General features: G+C 38.3%; 1 protein-coding gene and 1 non-coding gene across 15 annotated transcripts in view; both read right to left on the bottom strand.

The window, feature by feature from the left end:
• Positions 1 to 17,401, bottom strand: part of Bptf (bromodomain PHD finger transcription factor) — a 132,655-nt gene that overhangs the window by 101,367 nt on the left and 13,887 nt on the right. The gene's annotated exons all lie outside the window — the stretch shown is intronic.
• Positions 71 to 193, bottom strand: LOC143411092 (small Cajal body-specific RNA 23). Its single transcript, XR_013092808.1, has one exon.

Raw genomic sequence — 17,401 nt, 5'->3', positions numbered from 1 at the left:
GCCTCAAACTCTCAAAGCCAAGTAGCTGGGATTACAGATGTGTTCCACTGCACCCAGCACTAGTTTAACTTGTTGTACTGGAAACCGTGGTGTCCTGTGCCCACTTGGACAGGATACCCCCAAACCAGTCCCAATTCTCTTGCTCAGAGGGTGGGTCAGGACCACATGGAGAGGACCCAGCCCTGGTGAGCAGCTGTGAATGATTGTGAATATCTGTGAATAAATGGAAGAAACAGATAGTTACAAAACAATTAGTAGAATGATGTCATCTGAGTAAACAGGGACAGGGAAGAAAAGAAGATGGGAACAATGATAGAATATTTGTCTATGGAGGTCACGTAAGAATCTTTTTTTTTGAAGGGGGCAATGCTGGGGATTAAACCCAGAGGCACTTTATCACGGAGCCACATGCCCAGTCCTTTTTATTTTTTATTTGGAGACAGGGTCTCACTAAGTTGCTTAGGGCCTCACTAAGTTGCTGATGTGGGCCTCAAACTTGTGATCTTCCTGCCTCAGCCTTCCAAGTCACTGGGATTACGGGTATGTGCCATCATGCCCAGCAGACTCATTCAAAAGTATTTGTTTATAGGAAGAAATGTGGGACAGGAAAAGAACAAAGATTAATTTTTTAACCTTTTTATATGTTTTTAAATATCTCATGGATGTATTTTATAATAGTTTAAAAGAAAATACTGGGCAATATTTATGTAAATGGCTAAGAATATTAATTTAATGTTCAGGTGCTGGAGATGTAGAGCTCATTGGTACAGTGCATGCCAACCATCCACAAGCCCTGGGTTTGATCTCCAGAACCATAAAAAAAGGGAAGGAAAAAAAAAGGAGCATTAATGTTTAAATCAATAAAATGTTCCTAATAATGAATACTGATAATCTTGTATGAATATAAATATAAGGTGGATTACATCAAATCAAAGATTCAGGCTTCTAAGTGAGCATGGATCTCAGGAAATAAAAGACAGAACATAAAATTAAACCACTTACAGCTCTCCACTCCTGATAATTAGCAAGTGAAGTCATTTTGACTACTCACAGAAGTATATTTTTTCCCCGTAGCAACACACAGAAATATATTTTTAAATATCAGGGTTGGGGTTGTGGCACTCGCCTAGCATGTGCAAGGCCCTGAGTTCGATCCTCAGCACCACATAAAAATAAATAAAGGTACTGTGTCCAACTACAACTAAAATAAATAAATAAATTTTTTTTTTTTTAAAATGGGGCTGGGATTGTGGCTCAGTGGCAAAGTACTTGCCTCGCATGTGTGAGGCACTGGGTTCAATCCTAAGCACCACATAAAAATAAAGAAATAAATAAATAATATTGTGTCCATCTACAACTAAGAAAATATTTTTAATTAATTAATTAACTAATATCAGTAAGTGTTATAGTTGTCACTATTTTCATTACTAATCTAATAATATTTTTCTCTTAATTTAAAAAAAAAATTGAATTCAGAGCCAGCTTCAGCAACTTAGTGAGGCCCTAAGCAACTTAATGAGACCCGACTCAAAATAAAAAATAAGTAAGGCTAGAGATGTGGTTCAGTGGTTAAACACACCTGGGTTCAATCCCTGGCATTTAAAAAAAACGATTACCTCCACCTCACTAGTTAACAGGAAAAAGCAAGTAAAACACAATAATCACAATAAGCTACGGCTTCATACTCGCCAAGGAACAAAAATTTTAAGGTAACAACCAAATAAACTATTGGGAAGGACACAGAACACCAGAAACATCAGTAAACTACCAGTTTATATTATCAAGTGGTATCACAATTCTAGCTAATCAGGTGTAAGCCTTATATATAACCCGGAGAAAACAGCCTGCAAACTTGTTTGCTCATGATCACAGTAGGAAACGCATTTCACATCTTAATCCAGTATAAATACCACTGAAAACCAAAGTTCTACAAAACACTACTTATTTATTTTTGCATTACTTGAAACCGAACCCAGGACTTCACACTTGCTAGACAAGCATTCTACAACTGAGCTACATCCTGAGGTACTTTTTTTTTTTTTTTTTTTTTTGGCGGGGAGACAGTCTTGCGAAATTGCCCAGGCTGGCTTCCAACATGCAATCTTCCTGCCTCAGCCTCCCAAATAGTTGGTATTAGAGAGTGTGCCAGCCAGAATTACAGGCATGACACCACCCCGACTTCCTATATGCCTTACAATAATCTCTTCTCTCCTAGCCTACTCCTCCATTACTTTTTTTTTAAATGTATTTTTAGTTGTAGTTGGACACCATACCTTTATTTATTTTTAATGTGGTGCCGAGGATCAAACCCAGGGTCTCGCACGTGCTGAGCCACAGCCCCAGCCCCTCCATTACTTTTTTATTTATTTATTTGTTTGTTTGTTTGTTTGTTTTTCAGTTTTCGGAGGCCACAACATCTTTATTTTTTATTTTATGTGTTGCTGAGGCTCGAACCCAGCACCCCGCGCATACCAGACGAGCGCGTTACCGCTTGAGCCACATCCCCAGCCCCCCTCCATTACTTTTTATTTATTTATTTTTTTCCTGTAGTTGTAGATGGACAGCATGCCTTTATTTTACTCATTTATTTCTGTGTGATGCTAAGGATTGAACCCAGGGCCTCACACCTGCTAAGCAAGCCCTCTGCCACTGGGCTACAGCCCCAGCCCTACTTTTTTAAAAAGCTGGTTGCAGCCCACTGTTTGAAAAATACCTTTGGAGAAAGTATCCTTCCGCATGCACATGCAGAACATTTGATATTTATAAACCAAAGAAACAACCAAGCTGAAAACAATCAAAATGTCCACCAGCAAGAAAATGGTTAAAATGTGACACATTCATTTGCTAGAATATTATTGAGCAGTCCTGAGGGCTTTAGTGCTACATATAACAACATGGATCAATCTTAAAGACATTGAAACAAAAGGTTCAACAATTTAAAACCATGTAAATAGTTTTTCTACTGCTTGTGGATGGATACATAGATGACCTGGTAGCTAACAACACCACTAGAATATAATCTCCTCAAAGGTTGAAAGTTTTATGTTGTATATATTAAAAAGTGTTGTGCCTGGCGTGACGCCACACGCCTGTAATCCCAGCTGCTCGGAGGCTGAGTCGGGAGAATCAAAGCCAGTCTCAGCAATGGCGAGGCGCTAAGCAACTCTGGGAGACCCTGTCTCTAATTAAAATACAACAAGAACAAAAAAAGTGCTAGGGTATGGCTCAGTGGCTGAGTGCCCCTGGGTTCAATCCCAAATACATTAAAAAAAAAAAAAAAGCGTCACATAATTTATATTACTTAATAAACACTGAAAGAATCAATAGTTTTGAAGTGCTAGTCCACAATTATACAAAAATGGTGCCTTTACATTGCTTGCAAATGTTAGAAATGTGTTTTGACTTCTCTGTAAGGAAATAAAGGACTATGTAAGAAACCCTAGAACAGTGTTCCTCATGGGGACCACTGGAGGGCTGACTGATTAAAATAGATAAAGGATGGAGTCTGAGAATCTGAATCTGACAATTTTCAGGATATTAAGTGTGCTGTTCTGGAGACTACGCTTTTTTTTTTTTTTTTTTTTTGTAAGTGCTGAGGATGGAATCCCAGGGCCTTGGCCATGCCAGGCAAGCTGTGTGCTCTACCACTGAGCCACACCCCCAGCCCAGGGGACCCCACTTTGAAAATCAACTATGACATAGAAAGTTTATTCTCCCTTGAGATCCAGATATGTAAAAATCAATAAACATTAGCTGAAATTCCAGGAGTTCCCTTCAAGCCTTGCTACTCAAAATTATGTTGAGACAGATTCAGAATTTCAGGCCCCACACAAGTCTACTAACTGGATCTGGTATCTCAAAATCTTCAGGTGATTCATGCACTCATTAAAGTTTGAGAAGTTGCCTTAAAACAATCCTTCCTAAGACTGCAGTAGAGATGCTGGAAAGTCATCCTTTAAGCATTCTCGGAATATAACCCAAATTTGTACAACCCAGGAGCAACTTAGCAAACTGTATTTGCATCTTTCTCCCCAGATAATCCTGATGTGCAGCCAAATTTGAAAACTGCTGCTTTAAAGAAATTGGATATTCCTCATACCAAGAAAATGTAGGGCTTTCGTGGAAACTCAAGCATGGGAAGGAAAAAGTTGCCCCAGGAGGCAAGATTAGGAAAAGACTGATGTAAAAGGAAGTTGAAGTTTAATCAAAGACCTTAATAAGCCTACCCAAAAAAAGGAAGGAATGTGATCTGCCTGAAAGAGAACCAAAGAGTAACAACTTATCAATGAATTTCCAGCACAGTCTTGGTTGAGGGAGTGAACCTCAGCCTGAATGGCAAGGACTCTGAACCACCTACCAAGTTATTAGCTTTTTGTTGTTGTTGTTGTTGTTGATGGACCTTTACTTCATTAATTTATATGTGGTAGTGAGAATCGAACCCAGCGCCACACACATGCTAGGCGAGTGCTTTACCACTGAGCCACAGCCCCAACCTCAGGTTATTATTTTAATAGAGGAATTCTGTTGCTATGCGCAGATGCTTTAATTTAAAGGACCCAGCCGTTCTTGGGGCAAAACTGTCTGCAGTTTTGTATTCTGTAACGGAAAAGTCTCTCATTGGGATGCCCTCTTAGAACTCTAGATGAACTGGCTGTAAGTGCTCATCATGTGTTAACTGCTGCAGGGAATGTTCTACATGCCTGAATTTTTAAAATATGCACTGTTGTCACAATCTGTATGTTTAATTAATTTCTCAATTTTTAAAATCCAAAAACCCTAAGAGGTAGGTGTGTGTGTGTGTGTGTGTGTGTGTGTGTGTGTGTTTTGTTTCTGGTACCAGGAATTTAACCCAGGGGTGTTTAACCACTGACCCACATTACCCCAGCCCTTTTATTTATTTATTTTGAGACAGGGTCTCATTAAATTGCTTAGAACCTTGCTAATCTGCTAAGGGTAGCCTCCAACTTGTGATCAGCCCACCTCAGCCTCCAAAGCTGCTGAGATTACAGTGTGACCCACCACACCCAATCTGTCTATACAGTTTAAATAGATACTGCCTTACTTTGCTAAAGTTTTGAGAAACCTAAGGCATTTTCCAAAGCCCCACTCAAATGTTATCTCCACTGAGGAAAGAGCATCACCAGCTGGAGGCCAGCCTTAGCAATGGTGAGACCTATCTAAAAAGAAAAAAGAGTCGGGTATGTAGTTCAGTGGTAGAGCTCTTCTGAGTTCAATTCCCAGTACCAAAAACAAAAGTGCATCACCTCCACGGTCTGTGCTACCGTACGCCTGCTGGCACTGTGCTTCTTTGACCAGAGGGGACAGCCCTCCATTGTGGCATCAACACATTTTATTACAATTGTTCATGTGCCCTGAGTTCATTTGTTAACTTCTTTAGAACAAAGATTGTGACTTCAGTATTGCAGAAGTAAACAATATGTGTTGAACTAGTGACACCCGTGAACAAAATGCTTGCAGAGGGTGGAGATCTAGGAATGAAGTCATGCCAGGGTTAACTGCCAGAAGTTACTGATGATTCTTCAGAGTCAACACCTAAATTTTTATTTTTAATTCTGAAAGGAATAATTTTACTTCAAGACTTCGTAAGAATTCTAAATGTAATGTGTGTTTCTAAAGGGGAAATAATATAATATGCTCCCCTATTTCTAACTGGTATTTACAGGTAGAGGGACAACTCAGCATTGCTAAATAGGGATGAGGAAATTGCACATTCAGCATAAATTAATACATTACATGTAATAAAATCTAATTCTCTAATCTACAGTTATACATACATAAGCCATAATTGGCACAGTAAAATTAAATAATCTGCAAGAATTTAATAGTCACCTTTAAAATATTATGAAACCAGCCAAGCATCATGATGCATGTTTGTTGTAATCTGGGAGACTCAGGAAGCTAAGACACAAGGATCTAAAATTCAAGGCCAAACCCAAAAATTTAGCAAGATCCAGTCTCAAAATAAAAAAATAAAAAGGACTGGGGATGTAGCTCAGGGGTAAAGTGCTCCTTAATTCAATCCCTAGTACCAAAAAGTTAAAATAAAATTAAATACACACACACACACACTGCCAGTCCCTTGTTTCATACGCACGCATGCACACGTGTACAAGGGACTGGCAGTATAGCTCAGTGGTAGAGAGCCTTAGCATACATGAAGCCCTGGGTTCGATCTCCAGAAGAAAGGAAAGAAGACAATGAATTGCCAAACATACCAAGACTTTACCCTTTGATCTGCAATACTGTCCCAATCCAGCATAAGGCTACTTACTCACAAGGCACATTCCATCTGTTCCCATGCCCTATCCTTTCATGCCAGTAATAACACAAAAGCTGCTAGCTTTCAGAGTGCCTTCTATATCTAGGAATTATGCTGGGCACTTTTAAATACATTATCTCATTTTATCCTCAGATAAACTCAGTGAAGTAGGTAATACTATTACTTCCTTTCAAAGATGCTTATAGAGGCTAAATGCCTTGTCTAAGGTAAGAGCCCATACCAGAGTTATAGCTAAAAACAAACCCACCTGTCTCCTATGTTTATGCTCTTTACTACATTGTCCTTTCTCCCCTAGTGTTTAAAAAAAACACTTGGCCAAGTGTGGTAGCACACATCTGCAATCCCAAATCCCAGCAACTTGGGAGGTTGAGGCAGGAGGATCACAAATTCAAGGATAGCCTTAACAACTGAGTGATACCCTATCTCAAAATTTTAAAAAGGGCTGGGGATGTAGCTCAGTGGTAAAGCACCCCTGGGTTCCATCCCTAGTACCAAAAAAGGTGGGGGGGGCCTTCAAAGGAAGAAATTTGGCTGATACTATCTTTATCAAGTGACCAAACCGATCAATAACAGGACAAATTAATGGTGTGCCTCCTAATGAGGTGTGCTGGGGACACAGCATCCTTTACAGAGTATTCCTGCCAAAGGTATATAATCCATGCATGTAGAAAACAACCAGACAAATCCCAATGGTCAGACATTTAATAAGACATTGGATGGACAACTAGAAAATGTCACTGTCACAAAGAAACTTGCCTGCAGAAGGTGAAAGAACTGCTTTAAATTAAAAGGCACTAAAGAGATGTCAACTATATGCAAAACATGATCCTTGAGTGAATTCTGAATGGAGGAGGGAGGTAAAATGGCAGTAAGGGCACCTAGGGAAATTTGAAACCAAATATATCATTATATAAAGTTTGAGAACATGAGTTATTTGGAGGTGAAGTGTCATGATATCTGCAATTTACTATCAAATTGTTGAGCAAAAAGAATATTTAAAAATTAAAGACAGCACACACACAAAGGTGACAAAAATGCTTAAAAATGATTAAAAATCCAAGTGAAGGATGCACAGAGCATTTGTCGTGCTACACTCAAGTTTTTCTTTATGTTTGAAACTGTGTATGTTATAAATAAAATTTTCAGGCCAGGCATTGTGGTGCATGCCTGTAATCCCAGCAGCTCAGAAAGCTGAGGTGGGAGGATCGTGAGATCAAAGCCACACTCAGCAAAAGGGAGGTGCTAAGCAACTCAGTGAGACCCTGTATCTAAATAAAATACAAAATAAGGCTGAGGAGCTGGCTCAGTGGTCTAGTGCCCCTGAATTCAATTCCCAGTACAAAAGAAAAGAAAAGAAAAGAAAAGAAAAGAAAGAAGGAAGGAAGGAAGGAACGAACGAACGAACGAACGAACGAACGGTGAGTAGCTGAGCTGGGGTAAATTAAAAAGCAAAACAGTAGCTGGATGCAGTGGTGCGCATCTGTAATCCCAGTGACTTGGGAGGCTGAGGCAAGGCCAGCCTCAGCCATTTAGCAAGCCCCTATCCAACTTAGCACAATCCCTTCTCAAAATAAAAATGGCTGAGGATAAGGCTCAATGCCCCTAGGTTCAACCTCCAGAACCAAAAAAAAAAGCAAAAGACTATTTTACCTCTTAAGCTTTTTTAAGTATGCATCATGGTTGAAAGCAAAAACTATAACACTGATTACAGGGTTTTCAATGTACATACACAGATAGATATACAACTATTATACCATGGGGGTAGATAAAGGGGCCCTATATGGCTGTGATGTTTTTACATTTTATTTAAAGTGTTAAAATGTTAACTCTAAATTTCAGAACATTAGGTATGTCCTGAAATTCCTAGAGCAATTACTAAAAAAAAAAAAAAGCAGATATTAAGTCCAATAAATTAAAATCAAACATGAAAAAAATATTCAGTTAATCCAAAAATAGACATAAAAGGGAAAAAGGGGTAAGGGAAGATATATATATATATATATGGCAAACCTCTATCCAATCATATCATATCCATTATAGTAAATGTAAATGGTCCAAACACACCAACTCAAAGAGAAATGAGAGAATGAATGAATAGTTTGTTGTTTAGTTTTTTTTTTTTTTTTTTTTTTTGGGGGGGGGGTAAGTACTGAAGATTGAACCCAGGGGCACTTTGCCACTGAGCTACATCCACAGCCTTTTCATATTTTGAGACATGGCCTAAAATTTGGAATCCTTCTACCTCTGCCTGCCCAGTCACTGAGATTATGGGAAGAGTGGCTTTTAAAGCAAGAAATATTGCCAGGCCTAGAGGCCATTTCATAATGATAAAGGGATTAAATAACCAAGAGGACAAAACAATTATAAATGTTCATACACCTAGAACAGAGCATCAAAATACATGTACAATAAACCTATGAAACTACAAGGAGAAAGAGAATAAAACCTAACAGTAGTTGCAGACTTCAACACCTCTCTCAGCAATCAACAGAACAAGTAGACTACAAATCAGCCCAGATTCAGAAACCTTAACACCATTATCAACCAACTTAGTATCAATGACATTTATGGAACACCCTTTCCAACAGCAACAGAATACACCTTTTTTTCCAATTGCAAATAGAACATTCACCCAAAAAGATTTCAGGACATAAAGCAAATTTCAGTTTCTTTTTTAAATTAATCATACTAAGTTCTCTGATCATAATGGAATTAAATTATTCTGTTAAACCATTAACAAAAGGACATCTGGGAAATCCAAATGTTTGAAAGTTATTACACTTCAAAAATCCATGGCTCAGCAGTGGGGCTGGGGCAAAGTGGCAGAGCACTTGCCTAATACATGTGAGGTTCTAGGTTTGATCCACAGCACCACATAAAAATAAACAAATAACAATGTGATTCTGCAACCTGTACACTCAGAAAAATGAGAAATTATACCCATTTGATTCAAATGTATGGTATGTCAAGTTCATTGTACTGTCATGTGTAACTAATAAAATAAATAAATAAATAAACAAATAAAAATAAAGGCATGCTGTCCATCTCCAACTACCAAAAAAGAAAAAAAAAATTTCCCCCAAAAAATCCATGGTTCAAGCCTGATATAGTGGAGCAAGCCTGTAATCCTAGGAGTTCAGAAGGCTGAGGCAGGAAGATCACATATCTGAGGACAGCCTCAGCATTTAGCGAGACATATCAGAAGGAACATATCAGAAATTGCAAAATACAACTAAAAAATTGTTTGAGGGATGTTTACAGCAATTAATGCTTATAATAGAAAAGAAAGGTCTTAAATCAATAATCTTAAACTTCTGCTTTCAGAAACTAGAAATAAGAAATGTTAATTAAACTCAAAGCAAGTGGGAGGAAAACAATAAAAAGCAGAAATCAACAAAATAGAAAAGAGAAAAACTATAGACAGTCAAGCATGGTAGTGAATGCCTATAATCCCAGTGACTGAGAAGGCTGAGGCAGAGGACTGCAAGTTCAAGGCCAGCCTCAGCAATTTAGGGAGGCCCTAAACAACTTAGCAAGATCCTGCCTCAAAAATTTAAAAGAGCTGGGGATGTGGCTCGGCAGTTAAGCTCCCCTGAGTTCAATCCCTGGTACCAAAAAAATCTATAAAAAATTTAAAAAATAAATCAATGAACTCCAAAATTGCATCTTTTGAGATCAACTAAACTGATAATTTCTGACAATTTGGCCAAAAAAGAGAGAACACAAATTTCAATAAGCACATTACTATAAATTATAGAGATATTAAAAGAAAAATAAGGGATTATTATAAACTTTATGTTCACAAATAGGACCTCTCAAAAGGAACCAATTGCGTGAGAGAAAAACAAAGCCCATTCAAAAGGAATTTATAACTGCAATAAACTATCAGAGGAACTGAATTCATAGTGAGAAAATTTTCTTCCCAGCAAAGAAAACTCCAAGCCCAGATGGCTTCACTAGCATATCCTACCAAACCATTAACAAATGAACCATTCCAATTCTACACAATCACCTGTAGTTACAGAAAAAGCAGCAAACTTTCCAATTCATCATGTGCCAGCAGATACCAAAATCAGAGGAAGACATTACAAGGAAACTACAGACCAATATCTTTCATAAACACAAACATAAAAAACTTGAAAAATACCACTTGTGGGACTGGGTTTGTGGCTCAGCGGTAGAACACTTGCTTCGCATGTGTGAGGCACTAGGTTCGATTCTTAGCACCGCATATAAATAAATGAATAAAATAAAGGCCTATCAACAACTTAAAAAGAAAATGGGTGGCCAGGCACAGTGGCGCACACCTGCAATCCCAGCAACATAGGAGGACCATGAGTTCAAAATCAGCCTCAGCAATGGCGAGGCACTAAGCAACTCAGACCCTGTCTCTAAATAAAATATAGAAAAGGGCTGCAGAAGAGTACTTGCCTCTCACGTGTGAGGCACTAGGTTCAATCCTCAGTACCACATAAAAATAAATGAATATTGTGTCCATCTCCAATAATAGAAAAAATTTTAAAAATAGTACCATGTGTGAGAATTCAGCAATATAAAAAGGATAATAGATCACAACCAAGTGGGATTTAACTTGTGGAATACAAACCTGATTCAATATTTAAAAACAATCTATGTAATTTGCTACGTCAACAGATTAACAACAACAACAACAACAAAAAAAAAAACATGAACATTTGAACAGCTGCCCCAAAAAAGAATTTAACAAAATTCAGCACCTATTACTAATAAAACTCTCAGTAAAATAGAAAACGACTAAACAGAAACTATCTTCAATCTGAAAAACAGCAGCTAAATAATATGTAATGTGAAAGACTGAATGCTTTAAGCCAAATACCAGAAACAAAACAAAGACATTCACTCTCACCACTCAATATCATATTAAATGTCCTAGCCAGTACAATACAGGGAGGTGATCCATATTAGACAGGAGGAAATAAAACAATCTCTGTCATACAAGATGATTTACCTATGCAAAAAAAATCCCAAGAAATCGACAAAAACACAGAGCTACAAACTTGTGAGTTTAGCAAGTTGACAAATTCAACATATGAAAAACCAATTGCATTTTTTATTATTAATAACAAATAACTGGAAATTCAAATTTTAAAAAGTAGTACAGGGGTAGGGGGTGTACACTCTGTGGTGGGAGTGCTTGCCTGCCATATGCAGAACCTGGACTTGATCCCCAGAACCATGTGCAAAAAAAAGAGTACCAATGATAATAGCACCCAAAAAAATCACTGGCTTTGAACTCACAATCTTCCTGTCTCAGCCTCCCCAGCTGCTAAGATTACAGGTGCTAAAATCAACACATGAAGGACCAATATGATGGAAAACTAAAAAACTGATGAAAAAAGACCTGAATTAAGAGATGGCAAGATTCGGCATTATTAATATATCATTTTTCCCAAAACTGATCTAGAAAGTCAACATAATCCCAATGAAAAACATCCCAATAGGAAACTGGGAATAGTGGCTAACACAGTAATTTGGGAGGCCGAGACAAGAGGATTCCAAGTTCAAGGCCAGTCTCTGTTACTGAGACTTTGTCCCAAAACAAAAACTAAAAACTAAAAAAAAAAAAAAAAAAAAAAAAAACCAATAGAATGATTTGTAGATATGAATAAACTAATTAAAACACAGAGGCTAGGGCTATAGCTCAGTGGCAGAGCACTTGCCTAGCACATGTGAGACACTGGGTTCGAGCCTTAGTACCACATAAAAATCAATAAAATAAAGGCATTCTGTCCATCTACAACTATTAAATAATAAAAAATAAAAAACATAAATGGAGGGGTTGGGGCTGTAGCTCAGTGGTAGAGCGCTTGCCTCATATGCGTGAGGCACTGGGTTCAATCCTCAGAACCACATAAAAATAAAGATACTGTGTCCATCTACAACTAAAAAAAAAAATTTTTTTAATGGAAAGTCACAAGAAGTGAAATAGCCAAAATAATTCTTTGTGAGTGTGTGTGTGTGGTGGTGGTGGGGGGGGGGGTACTAGGGATTGAACTCAGGGGCACTCAGCCACTGAGTCACATCCCAGCCCTATTTTGTATTTTATTTAGAGATGACAAAAGATCTTAATGAGTTGCTTAGCACCTCACTAAATTATTAAGGCTGGCTTTGAACTCACAATCTTCCTGTCTCAGCCTCCCCAGCTGCTAAGATTACAGGTGTACACCACTGCACCCAACCCAAAACGATTTTGAATAATAATAAAGTTGGATATACCTATCTTATTTCAAAATTTAACTATTAAACAAGATTACTGCTGGGCTGGAGTTGTAGCTCAGTGGCAGAGCACTTGCCTAGCATGCATGGCGCACTGGGTTCAATCCTCAGCACCACATAAAAATAAATAAAATAAAGACATTCTGGGGCTGGGGATGTGGCTCAAGTGGTAGCGCGCTCGCCTGGTGTGCGTGCGGCCCGGGTTCGATCCTCAGCACCACATACAAACAAAGATGCTGTGTCGGCCGAGAACTAAAAAATAAATATTAAAAAATTCTCTCTCTCTCTCTCTCTCTCTCTCTCTCTCTCTCTCTCTTTAAAAAAATAAAAATAAAATAAAAAATAAACACATTCTGTCTGTCTACAACTACAAAAAATTAAAAAAAGATTATTGCAACAAAAGGACGGATAGGAGCCAGGCATGGTGGTACACACCTCCAACAGCTCAAGAGGCTAAGACAGGAGGATCGAGAGTTCAAAGCCAGCCTCAAGCAAAAGTGAGGCACTAAGCAAATCAGTGAGACCTTTTGTAGTCTCTAAATAAAATACAAAATAGAGCTGGGAATGTGGCTCAGTGGCTGAGTGTCCCTGAGTTCAATCTCTGGTACCAAAAAAAAAAAAAAAAAAAAGAAAAAAAAAAAGGATGGAGAGGGGCTGGGCATGGTGCTGCACGATTCTGATTCCAGCTACCCAGGAGACTGAGGCAGAAGGACTGCAAGGGCAAGGGCAGCCTCAGCAACACAGGGAGACCATATCTCAAAAAAAAAAAAAAAAAAGAACAGATCACTGAAACAGAGTCAGACTAGCATAACATGCTAGTTATATTTTGACACAGATGCAATAGAAAAGGAAATGCAATGGAGGATCCATTTCAATAAATGGGCTGGGGATATAGTTCAGTGGTAGAGCACTTGTGTAGCATGCACAAGGCCCTGGGTTCAATCCTCAGTGCCACAAAAAAATAAATAAACAAATATAGAATATCAGAACAACCAGGCATCTATATGTAAAAGAAAGAATCTCAAGCCTTATCTCATATCTTATAGAAAAAGTAACTCCCCTAGCTCACATCTTATAAAAAACTACAAATGAATCATACATCTAAATATAAAACCTAAAACTATAAAACATTTGAAAGAAATCAAAGAAGAAAATCTTTGAAACTTAGGTGAGGAAGCTGGAGATAAGCAATTAGGGTCAGCCCATCACCTGTTATTCTTGAGCCCAGGAGAGCTAAATGAGTGGGAAAATAATCAACCAAATTACAGTATTTGGTAATCTGAAAATTAAGTAAAATTCAAATTGTAGTGTCCATAAAATATGATTAGAACACCACTCATTCATTTACATATTATCTATGGCTGCTTCTGTACTACAACTGCAGAGTTGTAACAGGGACTGCAAGCCTAAAAGATTTCCTATCTGGCCCTTTACCGAAAAAAGGTTACAACAGACAAGTGAAGGGAGTATAACCTGGTTTAGACTTTCAAAGGGCACACACTCCTCACAGTCTAGGAAAACACCCTACAGAAAGAAACACCAACATAAGTGACTAAAGATACATGTCTAGGGCTGGGGTTGTGGCTCAGTGGTAAAGCACTTGCCTCACTTATGTGAGTACTGGGTTTGATTCTCAGCACAAGATATAAATAAATGAATAAAATAAAGGTCCGTCAACAACTAAAAAATATATTTTTTTAAAAAAAGTTACATGTCTAACACATTTAGGACAGTAATGTCTGTAAAAGCAAAAAGGGACTGAAATTTTTCTGTTTGTTTGTTTAGGGGGAGGCGAGTGCTGGGGATGGAACCCAGGGCCTCATTTATGTGAAACAAGCACACTAGAAATGAGTTCTATCCCCAGTCCCTCAATACAACTAAATTTTTAGGCAAATTAATACAAATAACATATGTAGTTGTGTGTTAATAAAGTAAAAAAAAGGACAGTTCACATCTTGACATGCTAGGACTCTGTGAGTGTGCGAGTTTATGACCTCTACCATCAACAATCTCCACTTCTGAGACAGAGGAACTCAACAACTCAAACTACCCAGAAGTCAGGCTTCCAAGTTTACTGAGGATCAGCAATTGAAGGCCTCTCACCTGGAAAATTCAAACTCAAAAATTTGAGTACGTATCTAAAATTACAGAAAAATCATATTAAAATGTGCACTATTTATATAATACGTTGAAAAATGAGTATGGTCATGGTTAAGGAAAAAACAAAGGTACTGGGCTGGTTGTGGCTCAGCAGTAGGGCATTTGCCTAAGATATATGAGGCACAGGGTTCAATTCTCAGCACCACATATAAATAAATAAAGATCCACTAACAGTTAAAAATTTTTTTAAATGCTCAAATTGTATGATATTACAGTGGATCAAATTAAACATAAAAAATAACAAAAGTAGGGCTGGGGTTGTGGCTCAGTGGTAGAGAGCTTGACTTGCATGTGTGAGGCACTAGGTTCAATTCTCAGCACCGCAGGTAAAAACAAATGAAGTAAAGGTCCATCAACAACTTAAAAAAAAGGACTAAGACTTTAAGAAGTGTGTGAAATAATTTGATTTCTAGAACAGGGAAAACTGAACTGATGGGAGGGGCTAAAATTGTATTAGCTATTTTTAATGTTGAATTATTTCCTCAGACAAGTCTCAATATAGTTGTGCACACATTAGAAAGGAAAAAGGACAAGAAAAATTCCACACTGATTAATATGTGCATTTCTGAAATACTTTTAAGTTTCATAAATAGAACATACTATAAACAGACCTCAAAGGAGGTAATGTGAACATATTGAAACATATTAAGCAGGAAGCCATGTTTCTAGTAAAATATAGAAACTGCACCTACTGAAAAGTGCCATTCAGTATGAGTCACTTGGCCAGGCTGTCTCCAGTGTGTGAATTACAGAACATATCCATGAGGAGAGAGGAGGCTAAACACTTAACTTTCTTAGAAAACTTCAGGAGGTTCCATGGCTGCAACTTAACCTTTAAGTCAAAAAAGCATTCCAGTCAAAAAAAAAAGGGGGGGGGGGGATATCTCTTCCTTGAAAACCGTTAGCTAAATAATTTGGTTGTCACCATGTATTTATTTTTGTGTGGTACCAGGAATTGAACCCAAGGGCCCTTTATCACTGAGCTACATCCCAGTCCTTTTATTTTTTATTTTGAGACAGAATTTCACTAAATTGCCAAGGCTGGCCTCAAACTCATGATCCTCCTACCTCAGACTCCCAAGTGGCTTAGATTACAGGATTACATGTACCACCACACCCAATTTGGCAGTAACTCTTGAGAAAGAGGTTTTACATATTAAATAGCCCAGACATACAGACATACTCGGAAACACTAGTATTTTACAATTTGGTACACATACTATAACTTTTAATTTTACAACATAGGAAGGATTTAATTCTCTCCCCCCTTTTTTTTCTTTTTTCGGTGCTGGGGATTGCACATAGTGGCACTGTATCACTGAGCTACATCCCCTGTCCTTTTTATTTTGAGACAGGGTCTCATTAAGTTGCTAAGGGTCTTGCTAACTTGCCAAGGCTGGCGCGAAACTTATAATCCTCTTGCTTCAGCCTCCTGGAGTCACTGGGATTAAAGACATCCACCACCATGCTGGTTTGAGTTATCACATTAAATTCCTCAACCAAGTCTGAATCCTAATCCTTCCTGTTTTATCTATATATAAGATCTTAAGAAAATCTTAACACTGCCAAATTTGCCTTGATTTTGTCAGAACTGTGGCAGGCTCTGGAACATTATTAACTGCCTCTTCCCTCCCCTCACCCCCACCACCAAGAACATCAAATAATGTACAGGCATCTCAAAGAAGACCCCACCACTTACCACAGAAATGCAATACTATCATATACACAAAACTGGGCCAACAATCTTGACAGAGGACCAGAGCCAGACTATTGAGGCTACCCAGGCAGCACAGGATTTGGGGCAAAGAAAGGTTCAGAGGAAAAGAGATGTCAGGTAAATTCTTATTGGACCAACAGAGGCCCAGTGACTACCACAGCACAATTATCCAAGCAAACTTTCTGCAATGATATGAAATGACTCAAATGCGCTCTGTGTGTGGTGCAATACAGAAGCCACTAGCCACATGTGGCTGCTGAGCACTTGCAATGTCCATAATGCCTCTGAGGAACTAGAGGCTTAATTTCATTTTATTTTATTTATTTTTTTTAAGAGAGAGAGATAGAGAGAGAGAGGAGAGAGAGAGAGAGAATTTTTTTATTATTATTTATTTTTTAGTTCTCAGCAGACACAACATCTTTGTATGTGGTGCTGAGGATCGAACCCAGGCGGCAGGCATGCCAGGCGAGCTCGCTACCGCTTGAGCCACATCCCCAGCCCATCCTTTTAATTAACTTAAATAGTGTGGTTACCGCACTGCACAGCCCAGAACTAGAGGGTGAAAAGAACCCAGAGGCTTTCTTTGACCCAGTCAACAGTTACCTTGTGCTGCCTTCTGCACACTAGAGACTGAGCCAGGAACTAAAGGGGGAGCTTGGGTGAGACCCTCCAGCCCTAAAGAAGGTGCCAGATAATTAACAGCTACTTCACAGTCTAATGTCTTAACAAAGAAAACAATAAAGGGGTCAAATAATCAAGAGGATGAAACAATCCTTTTTAAAGGTTTATGACCTTGATAACAGTTTCAAAATACCTGCACACTGATAGAACTCCAAGGAGAAAGAAATTCTTGATACTAGCTGTAGACCTTAACACTACTCTCTCCAGTAACCGATAAAACAAGTAGTCAGAAAATCTGCAAGACACAGAAAATCTTAACACTACCAAAGAACCTGCCTAACTAACAT

This window comes from Callospermophilus lateralis, chromosome 11, assembly GCF_048772815.1.
Source record: "Callospermophilus lateralis isolate mCalLat2 chromosome 11, mCalLat2.hap1, whole genome shotgun sequence".
NCBI classification, from domain to species: Eukaryota; Metazoa; Chordata; class Mammalia; order Rodentia; family Sciuridae; genus Callospermophilus; species Callospermophilus lateralis.
The sequence above is the reverse complement of the archived record's forward strand: the minus strand, read 5'-3'. Positions and strand labels throughout refer to the sequence as shown.